This window comes from Myotis brandtii, unplaced genomic scaffold (assembly GCF_000412655.1).
Source record: "Myotis brandtii unplaced genomic scaffold, ASM41265v1 scaffold395, whole genome shotgun sequence".
NCBI lineage: Eukaryota > Metazoa > Chordata > Mammalia > Chiroptera > Vespertilionidae > Myotis > Myotis brandtii.
Window position 1 is genome coordinate 1,011,973 of NW_005365155.1, and position 11,589 is coordinate 1,023,561.

The 11,589-nt window shown below is 42.4% G+C and overlaps 1 protein-coding gene across 5 annotated transcripts in view; it reads left to right on the forward strand.

Annotated features, from left to right (window-relative positions):
- The first annotated feature begins 10,162 nt into the window (after window positions 1-10,162).
- Window positions 10,163-11,589, forward strand: part of SCAF8 (SR-related CTD-associated factor 8) — a 148,809-nt gene continuing 147,382 nt past the window's right edge. For all 5 annotated transcript variants that reach the window (XR_313967.2, XM_005872872.2, XM_014545054.1 and 2 more), the window contains exon 1: window positions 10,163-10,167. The gene's annotated coding sequence lies outside the window, so the exon portion shown is untranslated. The remainder of the gene's footprint in view (window positions 10,168-11,589) is intronic.

The window sequence follows — 11,589 nt, forward strand, 5'->3', positions numbered from 1 at the left end:
CCCCTGGAGAAGATTAGGTCTGGGAAGGAATCAAGGAATTTGAATTTACAAGAACCAGGTGTTGATTATTATTAAGATAAAAGCAAAAGCAAAGCACTCTGCTGTGCCCAGGAGTATTTCATTAAGGAAATGAGCAGCCAGCTGAACCTAACAGGATGGAAAGGATGTAGTTTGATTTGAGAGCAGGAAGAAGGCTGCGTGTGTGTGTGTGTGTGTGTGTGTGTGTGTGTGTGTGTGTGTGTGTTAAAAAGTGTGCTAAATGATGTGTTTGGCTGAGGTCAGAGAACTCATTTTAGAAGTAGCAAGAATTAAAAGTAATACAGGGTTTTGTTCAGGCTGAGAAAATTCTCACTTTGTAGACAATGCAAAGGTATCAGAGCTGAGGACTGACACAATAAAATCAGCCTCTCAGCAATATTTATCAGGCAGAGGCCTTTAGGATAAATGCATGGTGACTGCCAGGAGACCCTGCCCAATCATGCATTCATTCACTTAGCAAGTACATGTTGAACAGCCAAACAATGTGACATGCCCTGTGGAAGTAGGAAGCGTGCACAGCTGTGAGAACCAACAGCCAAAAGGAGTAGAACACCAGCTCTGGGAGTTGTCTGTGTTGAATCTTTTTTGGTCACTTACATTTCTTGTTGTAGCCTGCCTTAATTTAGGACTATCCTAACAGCTTTCAGTTCTGTATTTATGCTAATTTGCCTGCCTATTTGGAGTTACTGCATTTGCAATTAAAATGTTCTATGTGGTTGTTAGAAAACTATGTAACTGAGATGAAAAACAATTTTGTTCCACCCAAAATATATTTAAAGGACTCTGAGAGAGAAAACTGGAGATTTTAACAGACCCTCTCAAAAATACATTGCTAAAGCATACTAAAAGTAAGTGCAGATGCAGATGCTGTAAGTAACATGATTAATAAACTCACATAAAGAGCTACATAAACAACCAACCAACCAAAAAACAGAAATTATTTTGCAGAAACACATGTAATTTGGACAAAAATTCCCCAGAAACACTCTCAGCTGACTTCTGTCTACATCTCACTGACCAGACCTGCGGCTAATGGCCCCTCCTAGCTGTATAAAGCTTATAAACTAGCCTTGGTATTGACTAACCTCTATTGGAGAGGCAGCAAGGGAAAAAGGATGTTGAGAATGATGATGAGTCAGCCAACCTACACTGTCTGCCATACCTTGGTTATGTCATTGTTCTATCCTTACTTGAATGATCAAGAGCAACTGAATTTACACATTCAAATCCCAAGTTTTTATGTTCAAAATTTCAAAGGCATTGCCTGCATCCAATGCAGAGAAGTTTCGTATCTGTCTCTTCTAAGTTCCTTTGTAGTTGTCCTAATGTTTACTCTGAAAATTTTTAGGATCTTTATATTTATTTATATTCTCATATTCTGAAATTGAGTGACTGTGTCTAGGTGTGGGTTTTAAAAAAATTGATCCTATTCAGCCTCAGTCAGCCCTTTGAATCCGAAGGCTTCTAGAAGTTTTCCTCTATTGTTTCTTTGACAACATTTTCTCCACTTTCTTGAGACTTCAGTTAATGGGATATTTGGGCTCTCCTGGGTTGTCTTTCTCTCCTCTTTCCTGTATTATAATTTTGGATTCTCTTTTCCCGCCTTCTATATCTATGGCCCTTCTACTCACAATTTGTTTGTGGCCCTAGCAGCCCTAGCCTCACCTGGGAGCTTGTTAAAAATGTAGAACATCAGGCCTCACCTCAGAACTACTGAATTAGAATTTTCATTAATAAGATCCCCAGGTAATTCTTGTGCACATTAAAGTTTGAGAAGCATTGTGGGATTTCTTCTAACTTTTCTCTCAGTTCTATTGAAATATTTTTGTTGTGGCATTTATAGTACTAGTTTATAGTAGCCCTTTCATGTACTGTTTCCTTTTTGAAAAACATTTTTAAAATGTATAAAATACTTTTTGAGACTAATTTTATTTTAAACCTTCTTCTGTTCCTTAAATTATCTATTGACTCTGGGATTTTTAAAATAATATTTTTATTGATTTTTAGGGAAAGAGAGGAAGGAAGAGGGAAAGAAAGAAAAAAAAAAAAACATCAATGAGAGAGAAACATCTATCGGCTGCCTCCTGCATGCCTCCTACCAGGGAACAAGCCCACAACCTGGACATGTGCCCTGACTGGGAATTAAACCAGCAACATTTTGGTGCATGGAACTAGGCTCAACCAACTGAGCCATACCGGCCATGGCTGGAATTTTTTTTTCTTATATATCTTAGTCTCTAGCTCTTTCATGCTGCTTTCCCCGCTCCCGCCACCCCCCCGCCAAACATCTGTTGATTCTTGATAGCTCCTTTCTATTTAAGAATAAAGAAGTGATACAATTTTCTCATGCAGTTGGAATGAATTTCTCCTAAACCCCTTTTCCTAAGTGGGGAATTGTTATATGTTTTATGGACTTGTTAATGGTGATGCTGTATTACATCATTGGCAGCCAAAGAATCAAGCCAGTACTCACCTTGGAAAACTTAGGTCTTCAAACTGCTAAATATTCTTAGAAATCGGGCTTTCTTGTCATTTGTGGTGCAGCCTCTGGTGAGGTATGAAAGTTGGGAGTGGACTCACACAGCTCTTCTATTTTTTCAGCCCCACTTTGCCCTCCCACTCTCTTTGATTTATCGATTCCAGCTGGTCTCCTGACTAGACTGCTACCCTATTGAACTGCAGTTTGCGTTCCTTCTTATCCAGCAACACACACCTGTCCCTCTTTGTCTACCAGAATTTATCGGCTGATAAATCCCCTCATTGTCTACCCATGGCAGTGTTTATGTTACTTTTTCTATTTCCATTGTGTCACGTCAGTGGAGTCGCAGAAGGGAAGTGAGGCAAATACATGTGCTACATTAGGTTGCTTATCTTGAGCCAGAAGCCTCTACAGCATTTTTTGTGGTGCCTTATTTAAAGCATAAAAGTGTGGTCCGTAACTATAGGCTTAAAGCTAAGATTCCCACCATGGCATTGTGTTTAAAGAGGATTTGTGAAAGGAATGCTATAGCATTTAGGAGGAATGTAACTGCATTGCAGGATGCTTTTGTAGACAAGTTGATATAACGTGGGTAGATTTGTATTCAATGGAGTAATCAGAAAAAAACTGAAACTGCTCTTTAATGTCAATTGTGAAAGGGCTCTAAAGCTATAGACTCCTTAATAATGAGACTTTTTTTTTATAGCTATTGACATCATGACATTGAGAGTGTGCTGATTAAATCTCCAGATGAGGTAAAAATAGGAAACTAATAGATTGGACAGAATATGATTTTTAAAAAAAGGAGTAGATTGGAATGATGGGCTTAATCTAAGAACACGAAGTTTAATATAGACAAGTGTAATGCTTGGCCCAAGAAACCAACTAGAAAGGAGTACAGCGAAGATCAACAAATGTGATGTGATATAGGAACTAAAAATAGCAAATGCAATTTTTAAAAAATATATTTTTATTGATTGCAGAGAGGAAGGGAGAGGGAGAGAGAGAGATAGAAACATCAATGATGAGAATCATTGATTGGCTGCCTCCTGCACGCCCCACACTGGGGATCAAGCCCACAACCCAGGCGCCCTTGACCAGAATCAAACCTGGGACTCTTCAGTCTACAGGCCGAAGCTCTATCCACTGAGCCAAACCGGCTAGGGCAAGCAAATGGAATTTTAAGTTATCCAAATAGAAGTACAATGGAGGCCTTACTAGGTCTGGTCCTCTCTGAGCTGGACGGTCCTTATTTGTAGCATGTGTAGTGTTGTTTAGAGAGCCACTATTTAGGAAGAAATTTAGACTCTGGTGCAGATCTGAAGACAATGGTTTGATTAGTGAGACGATCATATGATGAATGACTAAAAAAATGGGGCGGGGGGAGAAATGGGAAACAGTAGTTGTTTATGTCAAGTAGGAAACATGATAGCTTTGAATTCTGAAGAGGTGTTTTGAAAGAGGAGTCAAACCTACTACACAGTGTGGCTCTGGGATACAGGCCCAAGACAGGTGGGTGAAAGTTCCATGCAAGCATGTTTTGGCTCAGTTTGGCACACAGAGCTGAGATAAATTGGAGAATAAATTGGACTTCCCAGCACTGGTACCACAAAAGCAGACACTGTATGACCACTTGTGAAACATTCACATAGGGGCTAAGCATTGATGTATGCTTATGTTCTTTTCAACTCTGAGATTTTATAAAATATGAATGAGAGGGAAGGAAATATAGGTTTGATGCTTTATTCAGTTAGAAATGAAAAAAATGTGAACTTAGTTATTTCTGGACAATTAATCAGTGCTCTCCAAATCATGGGCTTGTTTTCAAAACAACCTGGATGTGTCCTATAGCCTTATAATATAGATTTATATCTATTATATAGTTATATGTCAAATGTGCAGATATATAGCTTCATAGTAGATATACTTTATATCTTTACATTATCTTCTGCCTTATAGCTTAATTATTCATTACTTTATTGATAGAACTTGATTGGTTTCTACTAATATAAATAATGCATCAGTGAGCAAATTTAAAGATAATACTTTAAGTTGGAGATTATATTCTATCTTCAACAGATGTGTATGTGTTTATATATATATTATATATATATATAAAACATCATATATACATATGTGTGTATATACACACATGCATACTAGAATACACAGTAGTAATATGAATGAATCTTATAAGCATTATATTAATGAAAAATTGAAAAATACATTATTCCACTTATATGAAGTTCAAAACATTGCAAAACCCAAAATAAATTGTATAGGCATACTTACATATCTTAAAAAATCTGGAAAAAAGCCAGAGACTAATAAATATTCACTTTATATGGTGGTTACTTGGTGGATATAGGAAAAATGATTGGTATACAGTGACAAAATTTGAGATGGGCCCAAGCAGGAAGTGGTGGCAGAACAGATTAACAGCAGGCCTGAGACTGCTATCCTTAGAAAGACTCCCAGTTTAGAGCTTGGCTGGTGTCTGGGCGTTTGGGTTTCACCTTGGGAGAGTTCCCACCATTGCCTAATGAGAGTGGCTCTCTGTGCCTGAATGTTTGTACAAACAGTGTGCTTTGTGCCAAACACCTGCTTTCCTTCCGGAAGTCTTGACTTTTGGGAGGCGCGCCAGGCACAGGGAGGATATGTGTCCAGCCCCAGTAAAATCTCTGGGTGCTGTGTCTCTAATGCGCTTCCCCGATAGGCAACATTTCATACGCGTTGTCACAGTTCATTGCGGGAGAATGAAACTCATCCCGTGAGCCTCCCGAGGGAGGACTCTTGGAAGCTTGCACCTGGACTTCTTGTGCCCTTTCCCTCTGCTGGTTCTGCTTTTGTCATTTCACCGCAATACATCATACTGTGAACAGGACTGTTTTCTGAGTCTGTGAGCCCTCCTGACGTAGAACCTGGAATTGTTCTTGTGACTGTCTTTCAGAGTGAGTTACACGGGTATTCGTTTTAATATTTTTATACCATTGGTTTATTATACATATTGTACATATTTACCAGTTAATAAAAAGGAAAGATGAACATGAACTACTCAAGTAAAAATGAGATGCAACTGTTGCAGCAAGCATTCCAGTAAAATGAAATAGCATGGCCAAGCCTGGTGTGTCCAGCATCGATGTTTCCTATGTCCCTCCTACAACACCTCTCTGAGTTTGTTGCTGCGCTCCAGGTACATAGTCTAGGAACCACTGGCCACAACCCCTCGTCCTCTTCCCAGCATCGATGTCCCTCCTATGACACCTCTCTGAGTTTGTTGCTGCGCTCCAGGTACGTAGTCTAGGAACCACTGGCCACAACCCCTCGTCCTCTTTAACTCTTACTTTATATTTCTCCTCTCTTTACAGTAAACCTTTGAAGAAAGTTGTTTATAATTACTCCCCATCCCATTGCACTCTGGTTTTCGCTCCTGCCCCTACCCTGAAGCTTTCACCAAAGTCACCAATGAAACCTGTTTACTAAACCTCATGGAAACATCCAGACTTCCAACTCCCTAACTTTAGGACAACGGTGAATCCTTTTGACTGCCATCTCCTTAACATGCTTTCCTTGTAAAAATGTCCCTCTGGGCCTTTCTCTCATTGTTGCTGCTCCTTTTCCTTTTAAAATCACCATTGCCATGTCTTAGTCACCGTTGCATGCCCGTTAGAATAGTCAAAATACAAAGGCGAGAATGCAGGAAAAGTTGGGCATTTTGTAGGCGCCAAAGACAAATCCTAGAAAAGCCATAGAAACATAATGCACGTGCCTGGTGGGGGTGTGTGGGGGGGAGGTGGACGGAACCACTGATGAACATAAAAGGTAACTCAGGCCCTAACCGGTTTGGCTCAGTGGATAGAGCGTCAGCCTGTGGACTCAAGGGTCCCAGGTTCGATTCCGGTCAAGGGCATGTACCTTGGTTGCGGGCACATCCCCAGTAGGGAGTGTGCAGGAGGCAGCTGATCGATGTTTCTCTCTCATTGATGTTTCTAACTCTCTATCCCTCCCCCTTCCTCTCTGTAAAAAATCAATAAAATATATTTAAAAAATAAAAAAAGGTAACTCAGAAACCGAGCAATGAGAACTTGTCAGTGCAGGCCAGGTGACCTGGTGCTCAGTGAGCATGTGTCTTTTAGGGCAGAAATAACATTAGTCTCAGCCCCCACCTGCTTGCCTCTAGAGCTGTCTCTCATGGGCCCAGCTATTTGAATGGCAAGGAAATTCCAGCGGACCCCCAGCCCACTACCACAGTGCGGGATTCAGGTTGCCCCTGGAAAATGGAAGTTCCTGGGACTTAGCTTCCCCAGGCCTGCAAGTTGCTCTGGCCCAGTCAAAGGGGAAAACCCATTTTCTCCTCCTGCCAAAGCTCTGCCCTGACTCTAAGCCAGTGTAATAACTTTGCCAACAGTGAAGACACATTTCACGTGATCATGCTGAGCAGCAACACATTGCTTCATTTTCAGAATGAAATTGTAAACAAAAACGGTATTCCCCATTAAAAAAAAAGAGCAATTTTGGTATCAGAAAGGATTCCAAATCTCTTCCCCCGGAATGAAACTGTTGGCAGCCTTTCCCACTGCATGCAGCCTGCAAGCTTTAAACAATATTGGGGTCCCAGTCTGAGAATTTTGTATGACACCTGTGTTAGTTCGCTGGGGCTGCCCTAACAAAGTACGAGGGACTGGTGGCTCCCGCAACAGAAATGCATGTGCTCAGGATTCAGGAGGTGGGAAATCTGGGACGAGGTGTTGGCAAGGTTGACCTCCTCCAGGCCTCTCTCCTTGGCTTGTAAATGGTCCCTCCTCTGCGTGTCTGTGTCCTAATCTCTTCTTATAAGGACACGAGTCATATTGGGTTAGATCCCATCCGAATGAATTCAGTTTTAACTGAACTGTCTTTTTAAAGACTTTATCTCCAAATAAGAACACTGTATTCCTGACTTGGGGTTAAAGGAGAACAACCTAACAGTGAATTCTTTCATGCTTATGCTAGCTCGAATGGGCTTGTTATGCTGGAAACAGGAGTCCTAACTAATATATACATACATCCATGAGAGGTGTGGGAATTGACATTTTCATGTTGTGGAGGTGTGGAGGTGTGCATGAAGGCTCCCTTTGGCCGCTCTAACCTCGTCCTCTACTTTTCTTCTTGCTTTACTTCCTCCTCACCTTAAGAGTGTGTTTAGGCTGTCCTTCCCCACCCCTCACCCCCCGTCGTTTTCCTTTCCCTGATCAAAGTATGCCCTCTGCTATCTTCCTGGGTGTGGAAGCTTTATTAAATCAGGTCATGTAACGTGTTAATACCCCATTTTATTCTTTAGCTTGAACTGCATTGAATCTCTCAGGCCTGAGTAAGTCAGTCAACATCCATTAATGACTGACTGAATAAACAACCTCTCATCCGCCAGAGCAGTGATTGCTGAGAATCTGGTATGAGTAGAACTGAGTGGGAGACTTGTGTGAGCCCAGCACACGACCATAGGAGGACTGATTAGGACAGACCTCTCGCGGGAGGGCGACAGAAAGAGGAGTCAGCTTTGAAAGGAACCATCACAGCACCCCGCTGAGGCAAGAGACACATGCAAGCATCCTCCTCGGTAGGAAAACAATGCTGTCAAGGAAAACGGGAAGTCATGTGGGCAGAGTGAACAAGCAGGAAGGTAGTGTGAGCTGAGGCGGCCGGACCATGGTAAGAGGTTATGATCATAACTGAAGTGCAATGGGAGTTTTATAGAGATTTAAGGAAGGGAGTAACCTGATCTGATTTGTGTCTAAAAAAAATAAACAAATCCCCCAAATCCTCTGGCTACGGTCTGGAGAATGAACTACAGTCAAAAAGCCACTTACTGACCGGATACATTCTGAGAAATGTGTTAGATTATTTTGTTGTGGGACGATTATAGAGCAGTGATGGCGAACCTTTTGAGCTCGGCGTGTCAGCATTTTGAAAAACCCTAACTTAACTCTGGTGCCGTGTCACATATAGAATTTTTTTGATATTTGCAACCATAGTAAAACAAAGACTTATATTTTTGATATTTATTTTATATATTTAAATGCCATTTAACAAAGAAAAATAAACGAAAAAAATGAGTTCACGTGTCACCTCTGACACGCATGTCATAGGTTGGCCATCACTGTTATAGAGGCACTTACACAAACCTAGATGGCTTAGCCTACTACACACTTAGGTCATGTGGTCTAGCCTATTGCTCCTAGGCTACAACCTGTAGATCATGTGACTGACTGTATAAAACAGGAGACAAAATCAAGCAAAGCAAAATGATTCATTCAAGAGATGTGGTAAATAGGAGATATATGAGACTGCTGCTGGCAGAACATGGCACAGTATTTAATAGCAATATTTTTTATAAGTAAAACGAGTATACCCTAAAATGATAAAAAAGTATAGTATAGTCAAAACATAAGCCAGTAACATATTCATTTATTATCAAGTACTAGAGGCCCAGTGCACAACATTTGTGCACTGCGGGGGAGGGTCTCTCAGCCCAGCCTGCGCCCTCTCGCAGTCCGGGGAGCGGGCCTAAGCTGGCAGGTGGACATCCCCCAAGGGGGCCTTAGTGCTGCCACAGAGGCAAGAGAGTCTCCTGACACCGCTGCTGCGCTCACCAGCTGTGAGCCCAGCTTCTGGCTGAGCGCACTGACCACCACGGGGCAGCTCTTGCATTGAGCGTCTCCTGCACATCATAGTGACTGGTCGTTTGGCCGTTCAATCTATTTGCATATTAGCCTTTTATTATATAGGATTATATACTGTACATAACTTTATGTGCTATAGTTTAAAATATATATATATATATATATATATTTTTAAATTTATTTCAGAGAGGAAGGGAGAGGGAGGAGATTTTTAATTACTTTTTAAAATATATTTTTATTGATTTCAAAGAGGAAGGGAGAGGGAGGAGAGAGAGATAGACATATCAATGATGAGAGAGAATCATTGATCAGATGCCTCCTGCATGCCCCTATTGGGGATCGAGCCTGCAACCTGGGCATGTGTCCTGACAAGAAATCGAACTGTGTGACCTCCTGGTTCACAGGTCGACACTCAACCATTGAGCCACACTGGCCGGCTGTATGTGCTATAGTTTTATATGACTGGCAGGGTAGTAAGTTTGTTTACACAGCATTACCACAAACAGGAGTAATTCATTGTGCTGCAATGTTAAGTTGGGCTATGATGTCAATAGGCCATGGAATTTTTCAGCTCCACTATAATCTTACAGGATTGCTGTATCACATGCTGTCCTTCCTTGACCAAACCATCATTGCTAGTATGTGGGTCATGACTCTACAGGCAGACAAGCAGGGGGGCAGTTAGGAGGCTACTGCAGTTCCTGACAAAAGATGAGAATGGGTTGGCCTAGGAGGGTTGGGGATGGAGAACTTTGTGACAGCAGCTGAGATCTGAAGGTAAAGTGTTGGGGTCCTGCCCCAGCAGGTCCAGGGGTTCCCCAAAGGTGTGGACGGAGTCGGCAAAGAATGAAGGACACGGAGGCAGTGCTCAGTTGATCAGCATAGCCAGGTTCTCTCTTTATTGTCCTGTTACATCTGAATTTATACCATTTTATCCTATAAGCATGCCTCTATAATCACATCATGGTATGTTTTGGGTAACCTTCTACAGTTCCTTGTTCCATAGTTTCTTATCTGACCTTTACCAGAAATCCTGTCTCTATCTAGTTCTGTTGATTTTAATCTTGTCTAGGTTAATCTCTATGTTCCATTTTAAGGGCTATTCCAGGGTCGCTGCTCTACTGATAAGCTACAAGGAAGTGACTGAAGGAGATTCTCCTACCCAGTAAAGGTTATGTCCTCCCAGCCTCGCTGCTTGCCTTCCCTGGGACTGCCCTGTGTCGGTGGGTCTCCAGGGGTATAGGCTTTGTTTTCCCTGGTGGGCAGACCCCTGGGGATGTGGGCCCAACAAGTCCAAAATTTATTGCCAACAGTCTTAGTCCAAGTTCTTCATAAGTAGTACATGGTATTTCTGTAACACTAGGGGGTTTCACTGATTTATTCTCTTCCTTAGTCTTGTTAATCCCTAACTCCAGGGAAAAATCCTCACCTGGGGAAACAACCTTTCTCGGGGAGGTGGTCCTGTTTAAAACACATAGCGCTAAGAGGGGGAGCAAACATATGCCATATACGCCAGGTCCCTTGAAACATAAGCTGTGCAGATGTTTCTTCCCTGCAGCAACTGTGTCAAGCAGCAAGGGTGGACCGGCTTCCAGCAAATTCCCCCATTTTTATTTACTTATTTATTTTTTAATGATAGCGCGTGTAACTCAGCGGCCACCTCTCGGATTGGGTTGTTTAAGACTCGGAAGACCTGTTTGTGACTTTGCCAACAGGTCAGTCTGAGGCTTAACCCTATATCGGCTCCTCACAGTAAAGTATAAGCTCTTACAGATGAGGTTATCCCTTTTAGCCTGAGTCTCCATATTAAAGCTGTCCATGAAGTCAACTCAAAGACCTAAAATGCGAAGCAGCCAGTGTTTCTTAGCTCCATAGGGCTCAGGACCCCGCTCTCAACCAAGTACCTTGGTTACAATCCTCTACCCTCCTTTGCCTCCCTTTCCTTGAGTGAAGTAGGGAGAAACGACTGCTGAAAACCTCTCTCAGCAAGAGGACAGTGGTGCTCGGGGTTCGATGATACACCCTAACTTTCAATGTTAAATAAATGCTCACTTTTATTTTGGTATTGGTTATTTTACCTTGCACAAAGTGAGAGGAGGCATTTTGCTCCCCTTTCACCTAGGAGTATTGTATTCACCCTTTTACTCCAAACCACCTAGGGCAAAAATCCTTTAGAATAATTCATCTTTCCCAAAAGACGGTTCCCTTTCACCTATCCAAACCTTGTGCGCCAGAGGACCCGCTCCCTAGAGCGGACAAACGCACTCATTGTCCGCGCCACGCCCTGCCCCGATCTAGGAGCGTGCATTTCCTGCAGAGACCTGCCTGCGGCTGCAAGCGTGCTCGCGGTCCCCACCCGGATCAGGACCTGTGTTTCTAACGTGACCTCCCCCCGCCCCCCCCTCCCCCCCG